This window comes from Leptodactylus fuscus, chromosome 2 (genome assembly GCF_031893055.1).
Source record: "Leptodactylus fuscus isolate aLepFus1 chromosome 2, aLepFus1.hap2, whole genome shotgun sequence".
In the NCBI taxonomy this organism is placed as follows: Eukaryota; Metazoa; Chordata; class Amphibia; order Anura; family Leptodactylidae; genus Leptodactylus; species Leptodactylus fuscus.
In genome coordinates, this window is record NC_134266.1 from 168,868,202 (window position 1) to 168,893,514 (window position 25,313).

Here is a 25,313-nt window from a genome sequence, read left to right on the forward strand (position 1 = left end):
TCCCTCCACCATGAATTTGCCCAAACTGGGCTGGTTAGAGGCTCCCTCCACCATGAATTGGTCCAAACTGGGGTTTTTAGAGGCTCCCTCCACCATGAATTGGTCCAAACTTGGCTGTTTAGAGGCTCCCTCCACCATTAATTGGTCCAAACTGGGCTGGTTAGAGGCTCCCTCCACCATGAATTGGTCCAAACTGGGTTTTTTAGAGGCTCCCTCCACCATGAATTGGTCCAAACTGGGGTTTTTAGAGGCTCCCTCCACCATGAATTGGTCCAAACTGGGCTGTTTAGCGGCTCCCTCCACCATGAATTGGTCCAAACTGGGCTGGTTAGAGGCTCCCTCCACCATGAATTTGCCCAAACTGGGCTGTTTAGAGGCTCCCTCCACCATGAATTTGCCCAAACTGGGCTGGTTAGAGGCTCCCTCCACCATTAATTGGTCCAAACTGGGGTTTTTAGAGGCTCCCTCCACCATGAATTGGTCCAAACTTGGCTGTTTAGAGGCTCCCTCCACCATTAATTGGTCCAAACTGGGCTGGTTAGAGGCTCCCTCCACCATGAATTGGTCCAAACTGGGTTTTTTAGAGGCTCCCTCCACCATGAATTGGTCCAAACTGGGGTTTTTAGAGGCTCCCTCCACCATGAATTGGTCCAAACTGGGCTGTTTAGTGGCTCCCTCCACCATTAATTGGTCCAAACTGGGCTGGTTAGAGGCTCCCTCCACCATGAATTTGCCCAAACTGGGCTGTTTAGAGGCTCCCTCCACCATGAATTTGCCCAAACTGGGCTGGTTAGAGGCTCCCTCCACCATGAATTGGTCCAAACTGGGGTTTTTAGAGGCTCCCTCCACCATGAATTGGTCCAAACTTGGCTGTTTAGAGGCTCCCTCCACCATGAATTGGTCCAAACTGGGCTGGTTAGAGGCTCCCTCCACCATGAATTTCCCAAAACTTGGCTGTTTAGAGGCTCCCTCCACCATTAATTGGTCCAAACTGGGCTGGTTAGAGGCTCCCTCCACCATGAATTTGCCCAAACTGGGCTGTTTAGAGGCTCCCTCCACCATGAATTGGTCCAAACTGGGTTTTTTAGAGGCTCCCTCCACCATGAATTGGTCCAAACTGGGCTGTTTAGAGGCTCCCTCCACCATGAATTTGCCCAAACTGGGCTGGTTAGAGGCTCCCTCCACCATGAATTGGTCCAAACTGGGCTGGTTAGAGGCTCCCTCCACCATGAATTTGCCCAAACTGGGCTGTTTAGAGGCTCCCTCCACCATGAATTGGTCCAAACTGAGTTTTTTAGAGGCTCCCTCCACCATGAATTGGTCCAAACTGGGCTGTTTAGAGGCTCCCTCCACCATGAATTTGCCCAAACTGGGCTGGTTAGAGGCTCCCTCCACCATGAATTGGTCCAAACTGGGCTGGTTAGAGGCTCCCTCCACCATGAATTTGCCCAAACTGGGCTGTTTAGAGGCTCCCTCCACCATGAATTTGCCCAAACTGGGCTGTTTAGAGGCTCCCTCCACCATGAATTTGCCCAAACTGGGCTGGTTAGAGGCTCCCTCCACCATGAATTGGTCCAAACTGGGTTTTTTAGAGGCTCCCTCCACCATGAATTGGTCCAAACTGGGTTTTTTAGAGGCTCCCTCCACCATGAATTGGTCCAAACTGGGTTTTTTAGAGGCTCCCTCCACCATGAATTTGCCCAAACTGGGCTGGTTAGAGGCTCCCTCCACCATGAATTGGTCCAAACTGGGTTTTTTAGAGGCTCCCTCCACCATGAATTTGCCCACACTGGGCTGGTTAGAGGCTCCCTCCACCATGAATTGGTCCAAACTTGGCTGTTTAGAGGCTCCCTCCACCATTAATTGGTCCAAACTGGGCTGGTTAGAGGCTCCCTCCACCATAAATTGGTCCAAACTGGGTTTTTTAGAGGCTCCCTCCACCATGAATTGGTCCAAACTGGGGTTTTTAGAGGCTCCCTCCACCATGAATTGGTCCAAACTGGGCTGTTTAGCGGCTCCCTCCACCATTAATTGGTCCAAACTGGGCTGGTTAGAGGCTCCCTCCACCATGAATTTGCCCAAACTGGGCTGTTTAGAGGCTCCCTCCACCATGAATTTGCCCAAACTGGGCTGGTTAGAGGCTCCCTCCACCATGAATTGGTCCAAACTGGGGTTTTTAGAGGCTCCCTCCACCATGAATTGGTCCAAACTTGGCTGTTTAGAGGCTCCCTCCACCATTAATTGGTCCAAACTGGGCTGGTTAGAGGCTCCCTCCACCATGAATTGGTCCAAACTGGGTTTTTTAGAGGCTCCCTCCACCATGAATTGGTCCAAACTGGGGTTTTTAGAGGCTCCCTCCACCATGAATTGGTCCAAACTGGGCTGTTTAGCGGCTCCCTCCACCATTAATTGGTCCAAACTGGGCTGGTTAGAGGCTCCCTCCACCATGAATTTGCCCAAACTGGGCTGTTTAGAGGCTCCCTCCACCATGAATTGGTCCAAACTGAGTTTTTTAGAGGCTCCCTCCACCATGAATTGGTCCAAACTGGGCTGTTTAGAGGCTCCCTCCACCATGAATTTGCCCAAACTGGGCTGGTTAGAGGCTCCCTCCACCATGAATTGGTCCAAACTGGGCTGTTTAGAGGCTCCCTCCACCATGAATTTGCCCAAACTGGGCTGTTTAGAGGCTCCCTCCACCATGAATTTGCCCAAACTGGGCTGTTTAGAGGCTCCCTCCACCATGAATTTGCCCAAACTGGGCTGGTTAGAGGCTCCCTCCACCATGAATTGGTCCAAACTGGGTTTTTTAGAGGCTCCCTCCACCATGAATTGGTCCAAACTGGGTTTTTTAGAGGCTCCCTCCACCATGAATTGGTCCAAACTGGGTTTTTTAGAGGCTCCCTCCACCATGAATTGGTCCAAACTGGGGTTTTTAGAGGCTCCCTCCACCATGAATTGGTCCAAACTGGGTTTTTTAGAGGCTCCCTCCACCATGAATTTGCCCAAACTGGGCTGGTTAGAGGCTCCCTCCACCATGAATTGGTCCAAACTGGGTTTTTTAGAGGCTCCCTCCACCATGAATTTGCCCACACTGGGCTGGTTAGAGGCTCCCTCCACCATGAATTGGTCCAAACTTGGCTGTTTAGAGGCTCCCTCCACCATTAATTGGTCCAAACTGGGCTGGTTAGAGGCTCCCTCCACCATGAATTGGTCCAAACTGGGTTTTTTAGAGGCTCCCTCCACCATGAATTGGTCCAAACTGGGGTTTTTAGAGGCTCCCTCCACCATGAATTGGTCCAAACTGGGCTGTTTAGCGGCTCCCTCCACCATTAATTGGTCCAAACTGGGCTGGTTAGAGGCTCCCTCCACCATGAATTTGCCCAAACTGGGCTGTTTAGAGGCTCCCTCCACCATGAATTTGCCCAAACTGGGCTGGTTAGAGGCTCCCTCCACCATGAATTGGTCCAAACTGGGGTTTTTAGAGGCTCCCTCCACCATGAATTGGTCCAAACTTGGCTGTTTAGAGGCTCCCTCCACCATTAATTGGTCCAAACTGGGCTGGTTAGAGGCTCCCTCCACCATGAATTGGTCCAAACTGGGATTTTTAGAGGCTCCCTCCACCATGAATTGGTCCAAACTGGGGTTTTTAGAGGCTCCCTCCACCATGAATTGGTCCAAACTGGGCTGTTTAGCGGCTCCCTCCACCATTAATTGGTCCAAACTGGGCTGGTTAGAGGCTCCCTCCACCATGAATTTGCCCAAACTGGGCTGTTTAGAGGCTCCCTCCACCATGAATTTGCCCAAACTGGGCTGGTTAGAGGCTCCCTCCACCATTAATTGGTCCAAACTGGGGTTTTTAGAGGCTCCCTCCACCATGAATTGGTCCAAACTTGGCTGTTTAGAGGCTCCCTCCACCATTAATTGGTCCAAACTGGGCTGGTTAGAGGCTCCCTCCACCATGAATTGGTCCAAACTGGGTTTTTTAGAGGCTCCCTCCACCATGAATTGGTCCAAACTGGGGTTTTTAGAGGCTCCCTCCACCATGAATTGGTCCAAACTGGGCTGTTTAGTGGCTCCCTCCACCATTAATTGGTCCAAACTGGGCTGGTTAGAGGCTCCCTCCACCATGAATTTGCCCAAACTGGGCTGTTTAGAGGCTCCCTCCACCATGAATTTGCCCAAACTGGGCTGGTTAGAGGCTCCCTCCACCATGAATTGGTCCAAACTGGGGTTTTTAGAGGCTCCCTCCACCATGAATTGGTCCAAACTTGGCTGTTTAGAGGCTCCCTCCACCATTAATTGGTCCAAACTGGGCTGGTTAGAGGCTCCCTCCACCATGAATTGGTCCAAACTGGGTTTTTTAGAGGCTCCCTCCACCATGAATTTGCCCAAACTGGGCTGTTTAGAGGCTCCCTCCACCATGAATTGGTCCAAACTGGGCTGGTTAGAGGCTCCCTCCACCATGAATTTCCCAAAACTTGGCTGTTTAGAGGCTCCCTCCACCATTAATTGGTCCAAACTGGGCTGGTTAGAGGCTCCCTCCACCATGAATTTGCCCAAACTGGGCTGTTTAGAGGCTCCCTCCACCATGAATTGGTCCAAACTGGGTTTTTTAGAGGCTCCCTCCACCATGAATTGGTCCAAACTGGGCTGTTTAGAGGCTCCCTCCACCATGAATTTGCCCAAACTGGGCTGGTTAGAGGCTCCCTCCACCATGAATTGGTCCAAACTGGGCTGGTTAGAGGCTCCCTCCACCATGAATTTGCCCAAACTGGGCTGTTTAGAGGCTCCCTCCACCATGAATTGGTCCAAACTGAGTTTTTTAGAGGCTCCCTCCACCATGAATTGGTCCAAACTGGGCTGTTTAGAGGCTCCCTCCACCATGAATTTGCCCAAACTGGGCTGGTTAGAGGCTCCCTCCACCATGAATTGGTCCAAACTGGGCTGGTTAGAGGCTCCCTCCACCATGAATTTGCCCAAACTGGGCTGTTTAGAGGCTCCCTCCACCATGAATTTGCCCAAACTGGGCTGTTTAGAGGCTCCCTCCACCATGAATTTGCCCAAACTGGGCTGGTTAGAGGCTCCCTCCACCATGAATTGGTCCAAACTGGGTTTTTTAGAGGCTCCCTCCACCATGAATTGGTCCAAACTGGGTTTTTTAGAGGCTCCCTCCACCATGAATTGGTCCAAACTGGGTTTTTTAGAGGCTCCCTCCACCATGAATTTGCCCAAACTGGGCTGGTTAGAGGCTCCCTCCACCATGAATTGGTCCAAACTGGGTTTTTTAGAGGCTCCCTCCACCATGAATTTGCCCACACTGGGCTGGTTAGAGGCTCCCTCCACCATGAATTGGTCCAAACTGGGGTTTTTAGAGGCTCCCTCCACCATGAATTTGCCCAAACTGGGGTGTTTAGAGGCTCCCTCCACCATGAATTTGCCCAAACTCTGCTGGTTAGAGGCTCAATCCACCCTGATTTTCAAAACAAATGTTAGTGCCAACCTCAACTTACTACAAGGGCCAAATTCACTGCTGGTGACAAGCTCTCCTCACTGCAAGTGCCAAATACACATGTTTCAAGGTGTTTTCCTACTGTCAGAGAGGTGGTATTGAGTGTGTAAAGTGTGTAGTTGTTAGGCTGTGATGTTGGGGTAATAGAGGGTCTTTGGTGTGTTAGATGCCCCCAGACATGCTTCCCCTGCTGTCCCAGTGTCATTCCAGAGGTGTTGGCATCATTTCCTGGGGTGTCATAGTGGACTTGGTGACCCTCCAGACACGGATTTGGGTTTCCCCCTTAACGAGTATCTGTTCCCCATAGACTATAATGGGGTTCGAAACCCATTCGAACACACGAACATTGAGCGGCTGTTCGAATCGAATTTCGAACCTCGAACATTTTAGTGTTCGCTCATCTCTAGTGAGGTCTTCTTGCCCAATTGTCTGGGAGGGAGACTAAGCAAATAGACCATTGGGTCCAGTGGGACACCCTGGACGAAAAGACTCACCGTCATTAGCTGCACTTCCTCCGAAAAAAGGACGGAGGAGAGGGCAATCCCAAAATAAGTGATAAACCGAGCCCAACGAGGACTGACAATGCCCACTTGGTGTAGGCCTGTGAGGCTGCCCAGAACAGGATAACCCGAAGATGGGCTGCCCAGTAATAAAATAGCAAATGCGGGACAGCCAGTCCACCCTTTCCCTTGCCAGCAAGCATCACAGATCTGGGGATATGATGACGTTTAGCATTCCAGATAAAATTAAACACACTTTTCTGGAGAGACCGCAACTCATTGCAATGCACTGCAACAGGAAGGGTCTCAAAATAATAAAGGAGTTTGGGGAGGAGGGACATCTTTACTGCCGAGATCCTCCCCATAAGGGAAATATGGAGGGGACGCCACTTATCCAACATCGAGCGAAGCTCACCAAATATACGTGGGTAATTAGCAGAGTATAAACTAGCATAGGAGGAGGAGAGCTGAACTCCCAAATACCTACGGGATGTAACACGCCACTGAAAATCATAGTTACTCTTAAGTAGTTGCAAAGAGGCGGCGGGAATATTGGTTTTAGTAGGATTCACTTTGTAGCCAGAAAGACCCCCAAACTCCGTTAGAGTAGCCAATAGATTAGGTAGGGTAGTATGGAGGGAAGTCAGGGTTAGAAGAACATCATCTGCAAACAAAGATCTTAAACTCCCTATCACCTGAACCCCAGCAATGTCCGTATTCGATCGAATTCTGGCGGCTAACGGTTCAATTACAAAGGGCAAAAATTAAAGGAGAAAGGGGACAATTCTGTATGGGAAAGAGACGAGAGGCCGCCTTTGGGAGTTTAACATCAGCAAAAGGAACTGAGTATAAGAAACGAATTGCAGTCAGCAATGCCCCAGAAAGACCAAACCGTTCAAGAGTGGCAAACATAAAGGACCAATGAAGTCGGTCAAATGCCTTTTCTGCATCAAGACTCAGCACCAGGTAGGAATAGACGAGCAGTTAGCCACATCAATCAAGTCCACAGCCCATCTGGTATTGTCTCCCCCCTGCCTGCAGGGGACGAAACCCACCTGATCCTTATGAATGAGTGAGGTCAGCCAACCACTAAGCCTATTGGCCAAGAGCTTGGTAAACAATTTAAGATCAGTATTAAGTAATGTGATTGCTCGATTATTGGAGCACTCCTGAAGGTACTTGCCTGGTTTAGGGACTAGGGATAAATGAGATTGAAGCATGGTGGGAGGAATCGGGACACCTTCCAAAAAAACATTAAACAGATTACACAAGTGGGGTACAAGCTCTTCCCGGAAAATCTTATAATATAGGTAGGTAAAGCCGTCGGGGCCAGGAGCCTTACCACTGGGCAAGCTCTTTAACCCCTTCCCGACATGCGCCGTAATAGTACGGCGCGTGTCGGGTCTGTAACTATGGCGACCGCCCGGGAGCCGGGCGGCCGTCATAGCCGCCGGGTGTCTACTGCTTTAAGCAGTAGACAACCGGCTCTGATGCCTCCGATCGGTCCGGGGACCGATCGGAGGCATTAACCCCTCCGGCGCTGCTGTCAAAGGCGCCGGAGGCGCCATCTTCCCGGCGGCGCATGGGCGCCGCCATTTTGGCAAGGATCGCCGGCTCCTGGAGCATGCTCCAGGGCCGACCCCACGTTGCCATGACAGCCGGGAGCCTTGTTAAAGGCTCCCAGCCAGTCTGCAAATTCTCTCTTTTGCAGGCTGGTGTATACAGCCTGCAAAAGAGATGATGATTTTTTGCAATGCATTGCAATGCATTAGCATTGTAATGCATTGCATTAGTGATCAGACCCCCTGGGGTTCAACACCCCTAGGGGGTCTAATAAATGCAAAAAAATAAATTAAAAAAAAGTAAAAAAAAATATAAAAAAATATAAAAAGTATTAAAAGTTCAAATCACCCCCCTTTCCCTAGAACACATATAAAAGTAGTTAAAAACTGTGAAACATATAAATGTTAGGTATCCCCGCGTCCGAAATCGCCCGCTCTACAAATCTATAAAAATATTTTTCCTGTTCGGTAAACGCCGTAGCAGGAAAAATAGTCAAAAGTGCCAAACCGCCGTTTTTTCACTGTTTTAATTCTGATAAAAATTTGAATAAAAAGTGATCAAAGCAATAACATTTCCCGAAAATGGTAGAACTAAAAAGTACACCCGGCCCCGCAAAAAAAGACGCCCTATGCATCCCCGTACACCTATGTATAAAAAAGTTACGGCCGTCGGAATATGGCGACTTTTAGAAAAAAAAATTTTTAACACCGTTTTGGAATTTTTTTTAGGGGTCAAAATGTAAATAAAACCATATAAATTTGGTATCCCTGGAACCGTACCGAAACACAGAATACAGGGGACATGTCATTTTGGCTGCACAGTGAACGCCGTAAAACCAAAGCCCGTAAGAAAGTCGCAGAAATGCATTTTTTCTTCAAATCCACCCCATTCTGAATTTTTTTCCTGCTTCCCAGTACATTATATAGAATAATTAATGGTGGCATCATGAAGAAAAAATTGTCCCGCAAAAATTAAGACCTCATATGACTCTGGGAGCGGAGAAATAAAAAAGTTATGGGGTTTAGAAGGAGGGGAGTCAAAAACGAAAAACGAAAATCAAAAAATGCCATCGGCGGGAAGGGGTTAATATTAGAGATGAGCGAACACTAAAATGTTCGAGGTTCGAAATTCGATTCGAACAGCCGCTCAATGTTCGTGTGTTCGAATGGGTTTCGAACCCCATTATAGTCTATGGGGAACAGATACTCGTTAAGGGGGAAACCCAAATCCGTGTCTGGAGGGTCACCAAGTCCACTATGACACCCCAGGAAATGATGCCAACACCTCTGGAATGACACTGGGACAGCAGGGGAAGCATGTCTGGGGGCATCTAACACACCAAAGACCCTCTATTACCCCAACATCACAGCCTAACAACTACACACTTTACACACTCAATACCACATCTCTGACAGTAGGAAAACACCTTGAAACATGTGTATTTGGCACTTGCAGTGAGGAGAGCTTGTCACCAGCAGTGAATTTGGCCCTTGTAGTAAGTTGAGGTTGGCACCAACATTTGTTTTGAAAATCAGGGTGGATTGAGCCTCTAACCAGCAGAGTTTGGGCAAATTCATGGTGGAGGGAGCCTCTAAACACCCCAGTTTGGGCAAATTCATGGTGGAGGGAGCCTCTAAACACCCCAGTTTGGACCAATTCATGGTGGAGGGAGCCTCTAACCAGCCCAGTTTGGGCAAATTCATGGTGGAGGGAGCCTCTAAAAAACCCAGTTTGGACCAATTCATGGTGGAGGGAGCCTCTAACCAGCCCAGTTTGGGCAAATTCATGGTGGAGGGAGCCTCTAAAAAACCCAATTTGGACCAATTCATGGTGGAGGGAGCCTCTAACCAGCCCAGTTTGGGCAGATTCATGGTGGAGGGAGCCTCTAAAAAACCCAGTTTGGACAAATTCATGGTGGAGGGAGCCTCTAACCAGCCCAGTTTGGGCAAATTCATGGTGGAGGGAGCCTCTAAACAGCCCAGTTTGGGCAAATTCATGGTGGAGGGAGACTCTAAACAGCCCAGTTTGGGCAAATTCATGGTGGAGGGAGCCTCTAAAAAACCCAGTTTGGACCAATTCATGGTGGAGGGAGCCTCTAAACAGCCCAGTTTGGGCAAATTCATGGTGGAGGGAGCCTCTAACCAGCCCAGTTTGGACCAATTCATGGTGGAGGGAGTCTCTAACCAGCCCAGTTTGGGCAAATTCATGGTGGAGGGAGCCTCTAAACAGCCCAGTTTGGACCAATTCATGGTGGAGGGAGCCTCTAAAAAACCCAGTTTGGACCAATTCATGGTGGAGGGAGCCTCTAAACAGCCCAGTTTGGGCAAATTCATGGTGGAGGGAGCCTCTAACCAGCCCAGTTTGGACCAATTCATGGTGGAGGGAGCCTCTAACCAGCCCAGTTTGGGCAAATTCATGGTGGAGGGAGCCTCTAAACAGCCCAGTTTGGACCAATTCATGGTGGAGGGAGCCTCTAAAAAACCCAGTTTGGACCAATTCATGGTGGAGGGAGCCTCTAAACAGCCCAGTTTGGGCAAATTCATGGTGGAGGGAGCCTCTAACCAGCCCAGTTTGGACCAATTAATGGTGGAGGGAGCCTCTAAACAGCCAAGTTTTGGGAAATTCATGGTGGAGGGAGCCTCTAACCAGCCCAGTTTGGACCAATTCATGGTGGAGGGAGCCTCTAAACAGCCCAGTTTGGGCAAATTCATGGTGGAGGGAGCCTCTAAAAAACCCAGTTTGGACCAATTCATGGTGGAGGGAGCCTCTAACCAGCCCAGTTTGGACCAATTAATGGTGGAGGGAGCCTCTAAACAGCCAAGTTTGGACCAATTCATGGTGGAGGGAGCCTCTAAAAACCCCAGTTTGGACCAATTCATGGTGGAGGGAGCCTCTAATCAGCCCAGTTTGGGCAAATTCATGGTGGAGGGAGCCTCTAAACAGCCCAGTTTGGGCAAATTCATGGTGGAGGGAGCCTCTAACCAGCCCAGTTTGGACCAATTAATGGTGGAGGGAGCCGCTAAACAGCCCAGTTTGGACCAATTCATGGTGGAGGGAGCCTCTAAAAACCCCAGTTTGGACCAATTCATGGTGGAGGGAGCCTCTAAAAAACCCAGTTTGGACCAATTCATGGTGGAGGGAGCCTCTAACCAGCCCAGTTTGGACCAATTAATGGTGGAGGGAGCCTCTAAACAGCCAAGTTTGGACCAATTCATGGTGGAGGGAGCCTCTAAAAACCCCAGTTTGGACCAATTCATGGTGGAGGGAGCCTCTAACCAGCCCAGTTTGGACCAATTAATGGTGGAGGGAGCCGCTAAACAGCCCAGTTTGGACCAATTCATGGTGGAGGGAGCCTCTAAAAACCCCAGTTTGGACCAATTCATGGTGGAGGGAGCCTCTAAAAAACCCAGTTTGGACCAATTCATGGTGGAGGGAGCCTCTAACCAGCCCAGTTTGGACCAATTAATGGTGGAGGGAGCCTCTAAACAGCCAAGTTTGGACCAATTCATGGTGGAGGGAGCCTCTAAAAACCCCAGTTTGGACCAATTCATGGTGGAGGGAGCCTCTAAAAACCCCAGTTTGGACCAATTCATGGTGGAGGGAGCCTCTAAAAACCCCAGTTTGGACCAATTCATGGTGGAGGGAGCCTCTAAAAACCCCAGTTTGGACCAATTCATGGTGGAGGGAGCCTCTAACCAGCCCAGTTTGGACCAATTAATGGTGGAGGGAGCTGCTAAACAGCCCAGTTTGGACCAATTCATGGTGGAGGGAGCCTCTAAAAACCCCAGTTTGGACCAATTCATGGTGGAGGGAGCCTCTAAAAAACCCAGTTTGGACCAATTCATGGTGGAGGGAGCCTCTAACCAGCCCAGTTTGGACCAATTAATGGTGGAGGGAGCCTCTAAACAGCCAAGTTTGGACCAATTCATGGTGGAGGGAGCCTCTAAAAACCCCAGTTTGGACCAATTCATGGTGGAGGGAGCCTCTAAAAACCCCAGTTTGGACCAATTCATGGTGGAGGGAGCCTCTAAAAACCCCAGTTTGGACCAATTCATGGTGGAGGGAGCCTCTAAAAACCCCAGTTTGGACCAATTCATGGTGGAGGGAGCCTCTAACCAGCCCAGTTTGGGCAAATTCATGGTGGAGGGAGCCTCTAACCAGCCCAGTTTGGACCAATTAATGGTGGAGGGAGCCGCTAAACAGCCCAGTTTGGACCAATTCATGGTGGAGGGAGCCTCTAAAAACCCCAGTTTGGACCAATTCATGGTGGAGGGAGCCTCTAAAAAACCCAGTTTGGACCAATTCATGGTGGAGGGAGCCTCTAACCAGCCCAGTTTGGACCAATTAATGGTGGAGGGAGCCTCTAAACAGCCAAGTTTGGACCAATTCATGGTGGAGGGAGCCTCTAAAAACCCCAGTTTGGACCAATTCATGGTGGAGGGAGCCTCTAAAAACCCCAGTTTGGACCAATTCATGGTGGAGGGAGCCTCTAACCAGCCCAGTTTGGACCAATTAATGGTGGAGGGAGCCGCTAAAAACCCCAGTTTGGACCAATTCATGGTGGAGGGAGCCTCTAAACAGCCCAGTTTGGGCAAATTCATGGTGGAGGGAGCCTCTAACCAGCAGAGTTGGTGGAAATCAGGGTGGAGGGAGCCTCTAACCAGCAGAGTTGGGGGAAATCAGGGTGGAGGGAGCCTAGTATTAGCAGAATTGTGCAACGCTTATGGTGGATGAGTATGAGGATGCGGAGGAATTGGAGAGGTTGAGTACAGACATGGAGTTTCATGTTGGGGTGCTTTACACAGGTGGGCACAAAAATGACGGCTCTACCCAGTGGTGGTTCATTTTTATCAAAGTGAGCCGGTCGGCACTCTCAGCTGACAGACGGGTGCGCTTGTCAGTGATGATGCCACCGGCTGCACTGAACACCCTCTCAGATAGGACGCTGGCGGCAGGACAGGACAGCACCTCCAAGGCATATAGGGCAAGTTCAAGCCACAGGTCCAACTTCGACACCCAATACGTGTAGGGCGCAGAGGGGTCGGAGAGGACAGGGCTGTGGTCGGAAAGGTATTCCCGCAACATGCGCCTATACTTCTCACGCCTGGTGACACTAGGACCCTCCGTGGCGGCACTTTGGCGAGGGGGTGCCATCAAGGTGTCCCAGACCTTAGACAGTGTGCCCCTCGTTTGTGTGGACCGGTGAGAACTTGGTTGCCTACTGGAGGAACTGCCCTCCCTGCCGCCAACGTCACATGCTGGAAACATCTCCATCATATTCTGCACCAATTGCCTGTGGCAAGCATTGATGCGATTGGCCCTCCCCTCTACCGGAATAAAAGACGAGATGTTGTTTTTATACCGGGGGTCAAGGATAGCAAAGATCCAGTACTGGTTGTCCTCCATGATTTTGACAATACGCTTGTCGGTTGTAAAGCACCCCAACATGAACTCAGCCATGTCTGCCACAGTGTTAGTTGGCATGACTCCTCTGGCCCCACCGGAAAGTTCAATCTCCATTTCCTCCTCATCCTCCATGTCTACCCATCTGCGCTGCAACAATGGGACGATTCGAAGTTGCCCGGAAGCCTCCTGTATCACCATCACATCATCGGACAACTCTTCTTCCTCCTCCTCCTCCTCCATTAAACGCAGTGAAGCGGACAGATGTGTGGACCTACTCTCCAGCTGTGACGGATCGGATGCTATCCCTAACTCCTCTGTGTGATCTGAGTTATCCCTGATGTCAATCAGGGATTCTCTCAGAACACACAAGAGCGGGATTGTAAGGCTCACCATCGCATCCTCAGAGCTCACCCTCCTTGTGGACTCCTCAAAGACCCGTAGGATGTCACAAAGGTCTCTCATCCATGGCCACTCATGGATGTGAAACTGAGGCAGCTGACTTTGTGGCACCCTAGGGTTTTGTAGCTGGTATTCCATCAAAGGTCTCTGCTGCTCAACCACTCTATTCAACATCTGAAACGTTGAGTTCCAGCGTGTGGGGACGTTGCACAAAAGCCGGTGTTGTGGCACATGCAGGCGTTGCTGGAGAGATTTTAAGCTAGCAGCGGCTACTGTCGACTTGCGAAAGTGGGCGCACATGCGCCGCACTTTCACCAGTAGCTCTGGAACATTGGGGTAGCTCTTTAGGAAACGTTGCACCACTAGGTTGAAGACGTGGGCCAGGCATGGAACATGTTGGAGTCCGGCAAGCTCCAGAGCTGCTACCAGGTTCCGGCCGTTATCACAAACGACCATGCCTGGGCCCAGGTGCAGCGGCTCAAACCATATTGCCGTCTCATCGAGGAGGGCATCCCTCACCTCGGAGGCAGTGTGCTGTCTGTCCCCCAAGCTGATCAGCTTCAGCACAGCCTGCTGACGTCTACCAACGCCAGTGCTGCAACGTTTCCAACTCGTAGCTGGGGTCAATCTAACAGCGGAGGAGGAGGCGGTGGCGGAGGAGGAGGCGGTGGCGGAGGAGGAGGCGGTAGAGGAGGAGGAGGAGGGGGGTGTTCTTCTCGTGTCCCTGCCAGGAATGTTAGGCGGGGAGACGAGGTACACCGGGCCAGTTTGGGAAGCAGTCCCAGCCTCAACTACATTCACCCAGTGTGCCGTCAGTGAAATGTAGCGTCCCTGTCCGCATGCACTTGTCCACGCGTCGGTGGTCAAGTGGACCTTTGTGCAAAGCGCGGAACTAAGGGCCCGCCTGATGTTGAGTGACACGTGCTGGTGCAAGGCGGGGACGGCACACCGGGAGAAGTAGTGACGGCTAGGGACGGCATAGCGAGGTGCCGCAGTTGCCATCAGGTCCAGGAAGGCGGGAGTTTCAACAAGCCGGAACGCCAACATCTCCTGGGCCAGCAGTTTAGCGATGTTGGCGTTCAAGGCTTGCGCGTGTGGGTGGTTAGCAGTGTATTTCTGCCGCCGCTCCAATGTCTGAGAGATGGTGGGTTGTTGTAAAGAAACGCCCGATGGTGCCTTTGATGGTGCAGGAGAAGAAGATAAGACAGGACCAGGGGAGGATGAGGTAGAAGTCAACAAAGTGGCGGAGGCAGATGAAGTGGTGTCCTGGCTCGTCCTCTGGAGTGCATCGCCAGCACAGTCAGCAGTGGCAGTGGCAGAGGCAGAGGCAGTGGCAGAGGCAGTGGCAGTGGCGTGAACGGCAGGCGGCCTTTGTCCTGCCGTTGCTGCCTGCCACTGATTCCAGTGCTTGGATTCCAAATGACGGCGCATTGAAGTGGTGGACAGGTTGCTCTTCTCAGAGCCCCTAATCAATTTCGAGAGGCAAATTGTGCAGACAACACTATATCTGTCCTCGGCGCATTCCTTGAAAAAACTCCACACCTTCGAGAAATGTGCCCTCGAGGTGGGAGTTTTTCGGGGCTGGGTACGAACTGGAACATCTTGGGAGATTCCGGGTGTGGCCTGGCTTCGCCTAAGCTGCTGACCTCTGCCTCTGCCTCTAGCTACCCTTTTTGGTGCTGCACCTGCCTCAACATCCACACTACTTTCCCCGCTTGACATCCCCCCTGTCCAGGTCGGGTCAGTGTCCTCATCATCCACCACTTCCTCTTCCAACTCCTGTCTCATCTCCTCCTCCCGCACAATGCGCCGGTCAACTGGATGCCCTGACGGCAACTGCGTCACATCATCGTCGATGAGGGTGGGTTGCTGGTCATCCACCACCAAATCGAACGGAGATGGAGGAGACTCTAGTGTTTGAGCATCTGGACACAGATGCTCCTCTGTTAGGTTCGTGGAATCGTGACGTGGAGAGGCAGGTTGAGGGACAATGAAAGGAGCGGAGAACAGCTCTGGGGAGCAGGGACAGTTTGGGTTATTGTTCTGTAAAGCTTCGGAATTTTGGGAGGAAGGAAGACAAGACTGTTGGGTAATAGGAGGAGAGGAGGCAGAGTCTGACTGGCTGCTGGACAATGTGCTGTAAGCGTTCTCTGACAGCCATTGCAAGACCTGTTCCTGGTTCTCGGGCCTACTAAGGTTTGTACCCTGCAGTTTAGTTAATGTGGCAAGCAACCCTGGCACTGTGGAGTGGCGCAATGCTTGCTGCCCCACAGGAGTAGGCACGGGACGCCCTGTGGCTTCACTGCTACCTTGCTCCCCAGAACCATTCCCCCGACCTCGCCCACGGCCTCGTCCACGTCCCTTTCCAGGAGCCTTGCGCATTTTGAATTCCTAGTTAGAAATTGGCACTGTATACCAGTAGTAAAAATTGTGGGTGCACGTAACCACAATATATTCTTTGAATTACCAGTCAGAAACTGGCACTATATGGCAGTAGCAAGAAATGAGGGTATTTATAACCCCAATATATTCTTTGAATTCCCAGTCAGACAATGGCACTGTATACCAGTAGTAAAAATTGTGGGTGCACGTAACCACAATATATTCTTTGAATTACCAGTCAGAAACTGGCACTATATGGCAGTAGCAAGAAATGAGGGTATTTGTATTCCCAATATATTCTTTGAATTCCCAGTCAGACAATGGCACTGTATACCAGTAGTAAAAATTGTGGGTGCACGTAACCCCAATATATTCTTTGAATTCCCAGTCAGACACTGGCACTATATGGCAGTAGCAAGAAATGAGGGTATTTGTATTCCCAATATATTCTTTGAATTCCCAGTCAGACAATGGCACTGTATACCAGTAGTAAAAATTGTGGGTGCACGTAACCCCAATATATTCTTTGAATTACCAGTCAGAAACTGGCACTATATGGCAGTAGCAAGAAATGAGGGTATTTGTATTCCCAATATATTCTTTGAATTCCCAGTCAGACAATGGCACTGTATACCAGTAGTAAAAATTGTGGGTGCACGTAACCACAATATATTCTTTGAATTACCAGTCAGAAACTGGCACTATATGGCAGTAGCAAGAAATGAGGGTATTTATAACCCCAATATATTCTTTGAATTCCCAGTCAGACAATGGCACTGTATACCAGTAGTAAAAATTGTGGGTGCACGTAACCCCAATATATTCTTTGAATTCCCAGTCAGACACTGGCACTGTATGGCAGTAGCAAGAAATGAGGGTATTTGTATTCCCAATATATTCTTTGAATTCCCAGTCAGACAATGGCACTGTATACCAGTAGTAAAAATTGTGGGTGCACGTAACCCCAATATATTCTTTGAATTACCAGTCAGAAACTGGCACTATATGGCAGTAGCAAGAAATGAGGGTATTTGTATTCCCAATATATTCTTTGAATTCCCAGTCAGACAATGGCACTGTATACCAGTAGTAAAAATTGTGGGTGCACGTAACCCCAATATATTCTTTGAATTACCAGTCAGAAACTGGCACTATATGGCAGTAGCAAGAAATGAGGGTATTTGTATTCCCAATATATTCTTTGAATTCCCAGTCAGACAATGGCACTGTATACCAGTAGTAAAAATTGTGGGTGCACGTAACCCCAATATATTCTTTGAATTCCCAGTCAGACACTGGCACTATATGGCAGTAGCAAGAAATGAGGGTATTTGTATTCCCAATATATTCTTTGAATTCCCAGTCAGACAATGGCACTGTATACCAGTAGTAAAAATTGTGGGTGCACGTAACCACAATATATTCTTTGAATTACCAGTCAGAAACTGGCACTATATGGCAGTAGCAAGAAATGAGGGTATTTATAACCCCAATATATTCTTTGAATTCCCAGTCAGACAATGGCACTGTATACCAGTAGTAAAAATTGTGGGTGTATATAGCCCCAATTCTATTGCTAGGGGACTTGCAGGGTATTTCTGGGGTGAAGGTGGGGGGGCACACCGTTGGAACGGGTATCGGGGTATATATCGGGTATACGGGAATACACTGACAGTGTATTCCATTCAGGATCCTGGGAAAGCTGGGTTGCGGCGATTGAGCCCGTCAGTGCCACGTTACACTGACAAGCTTCTCCCTGGAATTTAGCTCTTACAAGAGCTGTTGTGGTTGTCTTCTCCTTCCTATCCTAGCCTGTCCCTGCCTACCCAGAATCTAAGCCCTAGCTAGCTGGACGGAAACCTCCGTCCTCGGTGAATTGCAAGCTCAGAATGACGCGAACCTGGGCGGCGCTGTTCTTTTAAATTAGAGGTCACATGTTTTCGGCAGCCAATGGGTTTTGCCTACTTTTCTCAACGTCACCGGTGTCGTAGTTCCTGTCCCACCTACCCTGCGCTGTTATTGGAGCAAAAAAGGCACCAGGGAAGGTGGGAGGGGAATCGAGTAATGGCGCACTTTACCACGCGGTGTTCGATTCGATTCGAACATGCCGAACAGCCTAATATCCGATCGAACATGAGTTCGATAGAACACTGTTCGCTCATCTCTAGTTAATATATCAGTAACCTCCTCGGCAGAGACCTGAGCAATAAGGGTCTTCAAAGCTGAGGCTTGGAGTTTGGGGAGATATCAGGCTGCCAAGTAACCCTCCAAGTCACGGGATCTCTGTTCAGAATCCCGAGACTCAGGGGGGAGGAGGTTATATAACTTAGTAAAGAAATCCCCAAAAAGAGAAGCAATTTCATCTGAGTGGTGATGGGGAACCCCCCACGCGGTCACGTATTGCATGGGGGACCGACGACAGAAATCTGACAGAAATCGTGAGTTCCACATTAAGGGTTTTTTTAACTGTTCCAGCTCTCATGTGATATATATGGTATCCTGCGTGGTTTGCGATCTAGATTATGTAGGCTGCACCACGCACATGCTAAAAACCAGAATTGCCGAACATCTTTACAGTATCACCAACAGTAATTGCAATAAAAGCACAGGGGTTTCACAACATTTTATTAACACACATGGTGGAGATGTAGGCAGTTTTCGTTTCAAGGCAATAGATCAAGTTAACAAACCACTCAGAGGGGGTGACCGTGAGCGCTCCCTGAAACTCAGGGAAGCGTCATGGATCTTGAAACTAAACACACGTTCACCCCATGGTTTAAATAGAAGGAATGATCTCGCATACATTTATTAACAGTGGCTTATTTATACACCTATTTTTCTTTCCTATATTTTACTTATTATTGAACATCTTTCTATAGGAATAATAGGGTATGAATTAATTCATCACCCAATGTATATTTTCACATGCTGATGCCTTTGTGTGTTTTCTCCCCAATATTATAACCATAGGTGCGATGCATGCTATTGATTCTGCAAACTATTACTTACACGAATTAGGTGGTCGCAACCTAATTGGTTGCGACATAACTTACCGTGGCATTGGATAGTCCAGTCTTGTTGTTGATTATGTATTTGCGCATGCGCGTTTACAGATGTGACCCTTTCGGAGCCATATTTGTTAAGGGAATCATGAGATATATTAACTGCGCATGCGCATTCCTAATGGAGACTTCTACGGAGTCATGGTTGACACAAAAATAGGATCTGACATAATGTTATATCTAGTAATGCCAATTGTGCACTTATCAGGGAAATCCTTGATAATGTCCTCGAAAATGTCCATGGAAACATCTGATAGAAACATTATGGAATGATTCGGAGGTAATGATATGGCTATTTGTTGTTACTCCTTTTGCATTATGAGTTTGTAGCTCCTACATGGCGACAACATAAATCTTAGTGACATGAGATAATTGGTGTGGAAGGTTAACCCTAAACACCAACATTTCACCTGCTACAAGTATGTTGATGCGGTATCGCACATAGTACATGCCATTTTTGAGTCTAGATATTTTCTAACATGCGGACTGATCATTACCCAGTTAACCAACAATGTTGGAACCACTCATGTAGTTTGCTTTTTCTTCCCCATATGATAGAAACATCTATATCCATGTTCATATTTGATTTTTTCATGGTTCAATTTTTTGTTGTATGTTGTTACATTTTATTCATTTTATGTGCAGTTTGTGTGTATTTTATGTCCACGTATATGTTGTTGTTGTCCTTTTGTAATTATGTTGATTATTCACACATGCATTACAAGGTTTATAAGGGTTATTCAGCCTCAGTAACTTCAGACTATGACTAAGAACGCTTAGTTCGAAACGCGTCAGTCTGTTCTGTTCCACGTCTGAACTCTCCTTTTCCTTGGTACACACTTGTGTTTTAATGGAAATTATTCAATAAAATAAAGATAAAGAAGAGAAAAAAACTTTTTTATTCGGGAAATGGTTTGCTGGATCATCCTTTTTTTGTATCGGATATTCTTCTGAAGTTATTTCCTGGGTCGGAGGAAATTTGGAGTTCCGAGCAACTTTCCTATCCAAGGAACCGTGAGTGAGTCCTGCTAAATACTTCTCAGTGCTACATTGTGGGCTGTGTTTCCCTTCCCTCATTTTTCCCTTTTTTGTGTATATATGATCCCGCAAGACTTTAGCTAGTAGCGTGTGCGCCTTATTAACCCGCTCGTAATACCTCTGTCGACTATACAGTAAGAGGCGTTGAGTAGCCTGTGAGAGTACAACCAGTTGGCGAAGAAAAGTGACAGAGGGAAGGGCCACTAGGCTTTCAACTAAAGATTTTATCCGAGCACGCAATGCTACTTCTCTGGCTAGTCTGTCCTGGCAATGCAATGTCCCCTCATCACAGCTTTATGGGCTTCCCAAAGGACAGAATGTGATTGGCCCGAACCTGCATTAGTAGTAAAATAATCCGAAAGATGCTGGTGAAGAGTTTCGCGGTAAGAAAAAGAGTGCAATAGAGATTCATTGAGACGCCAATGACATCTCTTAGGGTGCATTCAGACTACGTAACGCCGGGCGTGTATGAGAGCCGTACACGCCGGCATTACGGCAGACTGCCGAACACTTCCCATTCACTTCAATGGGAGCGCTCGTAACAGCGGCGTTTACGAGCGCTCCCATTGAAGTGAATGGGAAGTGTTCGGCAGTCTGCCGTAATGCCGGCGTGTACGGCTCTCATACACGCCCGGCGTTACGTAGTCTGAATGCACCCTTAGAAGGGGGAGGAGAAGGGGACAGAGTAGCCAAAATAGAACCAAGCTCAGAACATGAGATGGGCCCTATTACAGTGCTCGTCAAAAGACGAAGTGCCTACGTATTACCAAAAAAAGTAATCTATCCAGGTATGTGTTTTATGAGGGTGAGAGTAGAAAGTATAGAAGCAGGCAGTAGGGTAATCAGCTCTCCAGAGGTCATAAAGAGCTGCAGATCAAATTAGACGTTGGAACTCTAGGGCTAAGCGTAACTGAGAAGAATTTAAAGGAGCATCAACGAGAGACAAATGGTCTACACGTTCGGAGAAAATCATATTGAAATCACCTCCCAAAAGGAGTGCCGCGCCCGAGAAATTCCGAAGCCGCCACAGAACCTGCTTAAGGAAATGAATCTACAAAGTATTAGGAACATAAATGTTATAGAGGACAATGGGGCGACCATGGAGTTGGCCCTCTAATACAATAAAAGACCCACGAGGATCTAGGTGAGAAGCCAAAACAGAGATAGGACACGATCTAGACAATAATATAGCGACCCCTCCTTTTCTTCGACTATCAAATACCGAGTAAGCTAGAGTAGTAGTGGCAAGCAAAATTGAAAGAGCCTGTCTGGTCAAAGTGGGTCTCCTGCAAGAAGGCCACATCTGCCCTGAGGAACCAAAGCTCACGAAGAACCATGCTGCGTTTGACATTGGAGCCCAGACCCTTCACATTCAAGGTAACACAATTAACCATTAAAAAATAACCAAAACTAGACAGCAAATGACATGCAAGAAAATGGACAGAGGGATCTCACCCAATGAAGGCTAGAGCAAGAATCCACAGGAGGGGTTCTGAAAAGCACAGCAAAAACCACCACAGTAGAAATCCTAGGATGCTACACCTGTAAAAACAGAAACAAAAGGAAAACACAAAAGGGAAGAAGATAAACAAGGTAACACAAGACAGGCAAAAAACCCCAAAAAGACATGAAATGTAAACATATTGATCAGGGCTAACTCCCCCGACCAGGGCCAAAAAGTGCCCAAAATGGGTGCAATCTAATGCACCCTGCGAGGCCTGACTAACGCCTTGCAGCTAGGCCAAGCCCTATAAGAGGGGATGGGAGGAGCGGGCATACACCTCCAGAAGAGCAAACAAGCACAAGAGGAGGGGGGTACAAAAAAAGGCAACAGGAGATGGAAAACACACCCCACTCCGCCCGCCAGGCAAAGTACAGCTAATGGAAAGCATAATACAGGACCAACCAAAATAAGTATATGCAAAGGAAAAAAAAGTATAGGCATCCCACAGGGAGAAAACTGAAAGTCACAAATCTCAGGGAGGCGGCGCAGTACCCTGTTGAATCCCAGATACAGAACGTTGTCGTGGAGACTGGCGAGTGCGACGCCTAGGGGGGACCACAATCCATATCAGTGGAGGAGGTGGCGGTGGGGCCACTAGCTTCCAATTAGGCAAGTCCGGAGGAGTCAAGTCCAGAGTCTTGCAGAATTGAGCTAAATCAACATGGGCACGAAGAGTAGCAGAACATCCATTCCTCTGAGCAGTCAAGGCAAAGGGGCCTAGCACGGTAAGGTATTTGGGAATCCCCCTAACAGTTGAAGCAAGGGGCGTAGGTTTCTCCGCTTCTGCAAAGTAATCCAGGAAAGATCTTGGTAGATCTGTATCTTAGCCCCATCAAAGTCAAAGTCCTTGAGATCTCGGGTCTTGGACAAAATATCCTCCTTCGTGGTGAAGTCGTGTAGGCAGCAAATAACATATCCTGGGGGAAGAACCCAAACCTTTAGGACGCAGAGCACGGTGTGCTCTGTCAAGCTTGATTTTATGAGTCGGGGGTTCTACAATACTAGATGCAGCAATTGTATTGTGAATTTATTGTAACTTATACTATTTTTGGCATTTTTTATATGCATGACAGTGGTAGGGGGAGTTCACACGGAGGAACGTGCCGCGTGATCTGGCACGTATACGGCATGTGAGACTTTGAGTGCCGTATATGCTCCCATTGATTTCAATGGGAGCCTAGATCGTATACGCCACGTTATTTTGCGGCTGTGATTTTGCGGCAAAATAACCTGTACCCTGCGGGTTTGCACGATCACAGCTATGCCAAAATTATATAGTATTTGCAATGTTTTACTACCTCTTAAAACATTTTAAACTTTGTAAAATAGCAAAAATATTGTGCTGCCATAATGTAACAGCTGTAACTTTTTTTTATATTTATGTGTATAGAGCTGGGTATGGCATTTTTTTTTTTTTTATGTAGATTGTGAGCCCCACATGGAGCTCACAATGTACATTTTTCCCTATCAGTATGTCTTTTTTGGAATATGGGATGGAAATCCATGCAAACACGGGGAGAACATACAAACTCCTTGCAGATGGCTTTTTTTTTTTGCTCTTGGCGGGATTTGAACACCAGGACTCCAGCGCTGTAAGGCTGCAGTGCTAACCACTGAGCCACCGTGTGGCCCCCGGTATGGCATATTTTTAGGCAGGACAAGATGGTGTTTTTATTGATACCATTTGGGGAAAGCTCTGATAGTTTGATCACTTTGTATTCCATTTTTTATAGGCAAAAAGTTTAAAAAGCAGCCATTTGGATATTTACATCTTTTCCCCACTACACCTACACGGGATAAATATTTTAACATTTTAATAGTTGCGGCATTTTTGAGCACGGGGATCCTTAAAGTGTTTATGTTTACTTTATTTATTTTTATATGAGATTTAGGGAAAGGGAGGGAGATTTACAAATTTTTATTTTTTGTGTTTTTTATACTTTAAAAAGCTTTTTTTTTTTCGGGGGGCGGAGCCTGACCACGAATGGCACCGGAAGTTCACTGCTAGAGCTGCTCCGCCTTGTGCCCTCACTTACCCCACAAAACCTCTTCTTTAGCTGCCTAACATGGGGAAAACGAACAGAGAAAGATCCCTAGAACATCCGAGCACACCTAAAGTTAAACAAGGTGACATGCAGAATTTCCTACGAAAAAAGACACTTACCCCGCCAAGGAGCGCTCGCAAGATGGCGCCGGAAGGGAGGCCGGAACAGGAGTATGCAGAAGAGTCGGAGGAAGACGGAGCTCCTGAATCATAAGGTAGCGATGCCGATAACATGCATACATACCTCCCAACCGTCCCGATTTCCGCGGGACATTCACGATTTGGGTGACATGTCCCGCGGTCCCGGTTGGAGGGAGGTATGTCCCGATTTCAACTCAGATCTGCGTCCAGAGGACGCAGATCTGAGTTGAACACATATGCGGCTGAAGCAAGGAGCTCTCCATCTCTGCCCCCAGTGTCATGCCGTCCTCTCCTTCATCTGCCCCCAGATTCACGTTCCACCTCCACATTAAACTTACCTTCTCCTCCGCTCCCTCGCCACTCTCTGCGCGCCTCTCTCGTTGACACATGCGGCTGAAGGAAGGAGCTGACACAGGTCAGCTCCTCGCTTCGCCGCTGCGCGCCTCTCTCGCTGACACATGCGGCTGAAGGAAGGAGCTGACACAGGTCAGCTCCTCACTTCGCCGCTGCGTGTCTCTCTCGCTGACACATATGCGGCTGAAGCGAGGAGCTGACCTGTGTCAGCTCCTCGCTTAGCCGCTGCCGCCGGCTCCTGGCTTGTAGAGGAGCCGGCGGCAGCGGCGAAGCGAGGAGCTGACACAGGTCAGCTCTTCGCTTCAGCCGCATATGTGTCAGCGAGAGAGACACGCAGCGGCAAAGCGGGGAGCTGACCTGTGTCAGCTCCTTCCTTCAGCCGCATGTGTCAACGAGAGAGGCGCGCAGAGAGTGGCGAGGGAGCAGAGGAGAAGGTAAGTTTAATGTGGAGGTGGAACGTGAATCTGGGGGCAGATGAAGGAGAGGACGGCATGACACTGGGGGCAGAGATGGAGAGAACGGCATGACACTGGGGGCAGATGAAGGAGGGGACGGCATGACACTGGGGGCAGAGATGGAGAGGACGGCATGACACTGGGGGCAGAGATGTGGGGACATGAATCTGGGGGCAGAGATGTGGAGACATGAATCTAGGGGCAGGACGGCATGACACTGGGGGCAGAGATGTGGGGACATGAATCTGGGGGCAGAGATGTGGAGACATGAATCTAGGGGCAGAGATGGAGGGACATGAATCTGGGGGCAAAGATGGAGGGGACATGAAACTGGGGGCAGAGATGGGGGGACATGAGGCAGAGATGGGGGGACATGAATCTCGGGGCAGAGATGGGGGACATGAATCTGGGGCCAGAGATGGAGGGGGGACATGAATCTGGGGGGACATGAATCTGGAGGCAGAGATGGAGGGACATGAAACTGGGGACAGAGATGGAAGGGGGACATGAAACTGGGGCAGATGAAGGGTGTATATGAAACTGGGGGAGAGATAGAGGGGGGACATATAATTTACGGGTGACTGTAGGAGGATTATACTGTGTGCGGGCACATGAAAAATTAACGAGTGGGCGGAGTCAACACAAAAGTGGTCGGGGCTAAATTTGCCGCGACACGCTACACGCGCCGCACATTTTGTCTCTCTTTCAGTTCTTCAAAAGTTGGGAGGTATGTGCATATGTTAAAATCTTTTCTCCAAAAAGCTCTGGCTAAAGCTGTGGCTGAAATTAAGATGGAGATACAATCAGTGGGCCAGAGAGTTCATGTCTTAGAGGAAGCCTATGACGCAGTCAGATCCCACTCAGATCTTGTAGCAGATCAGTTACAGAGACTTGATAGACAAATCTCTATTGCTGGTGGAAGATCAGGAAAATCGCTCTCGGCGTAAAAATATAAG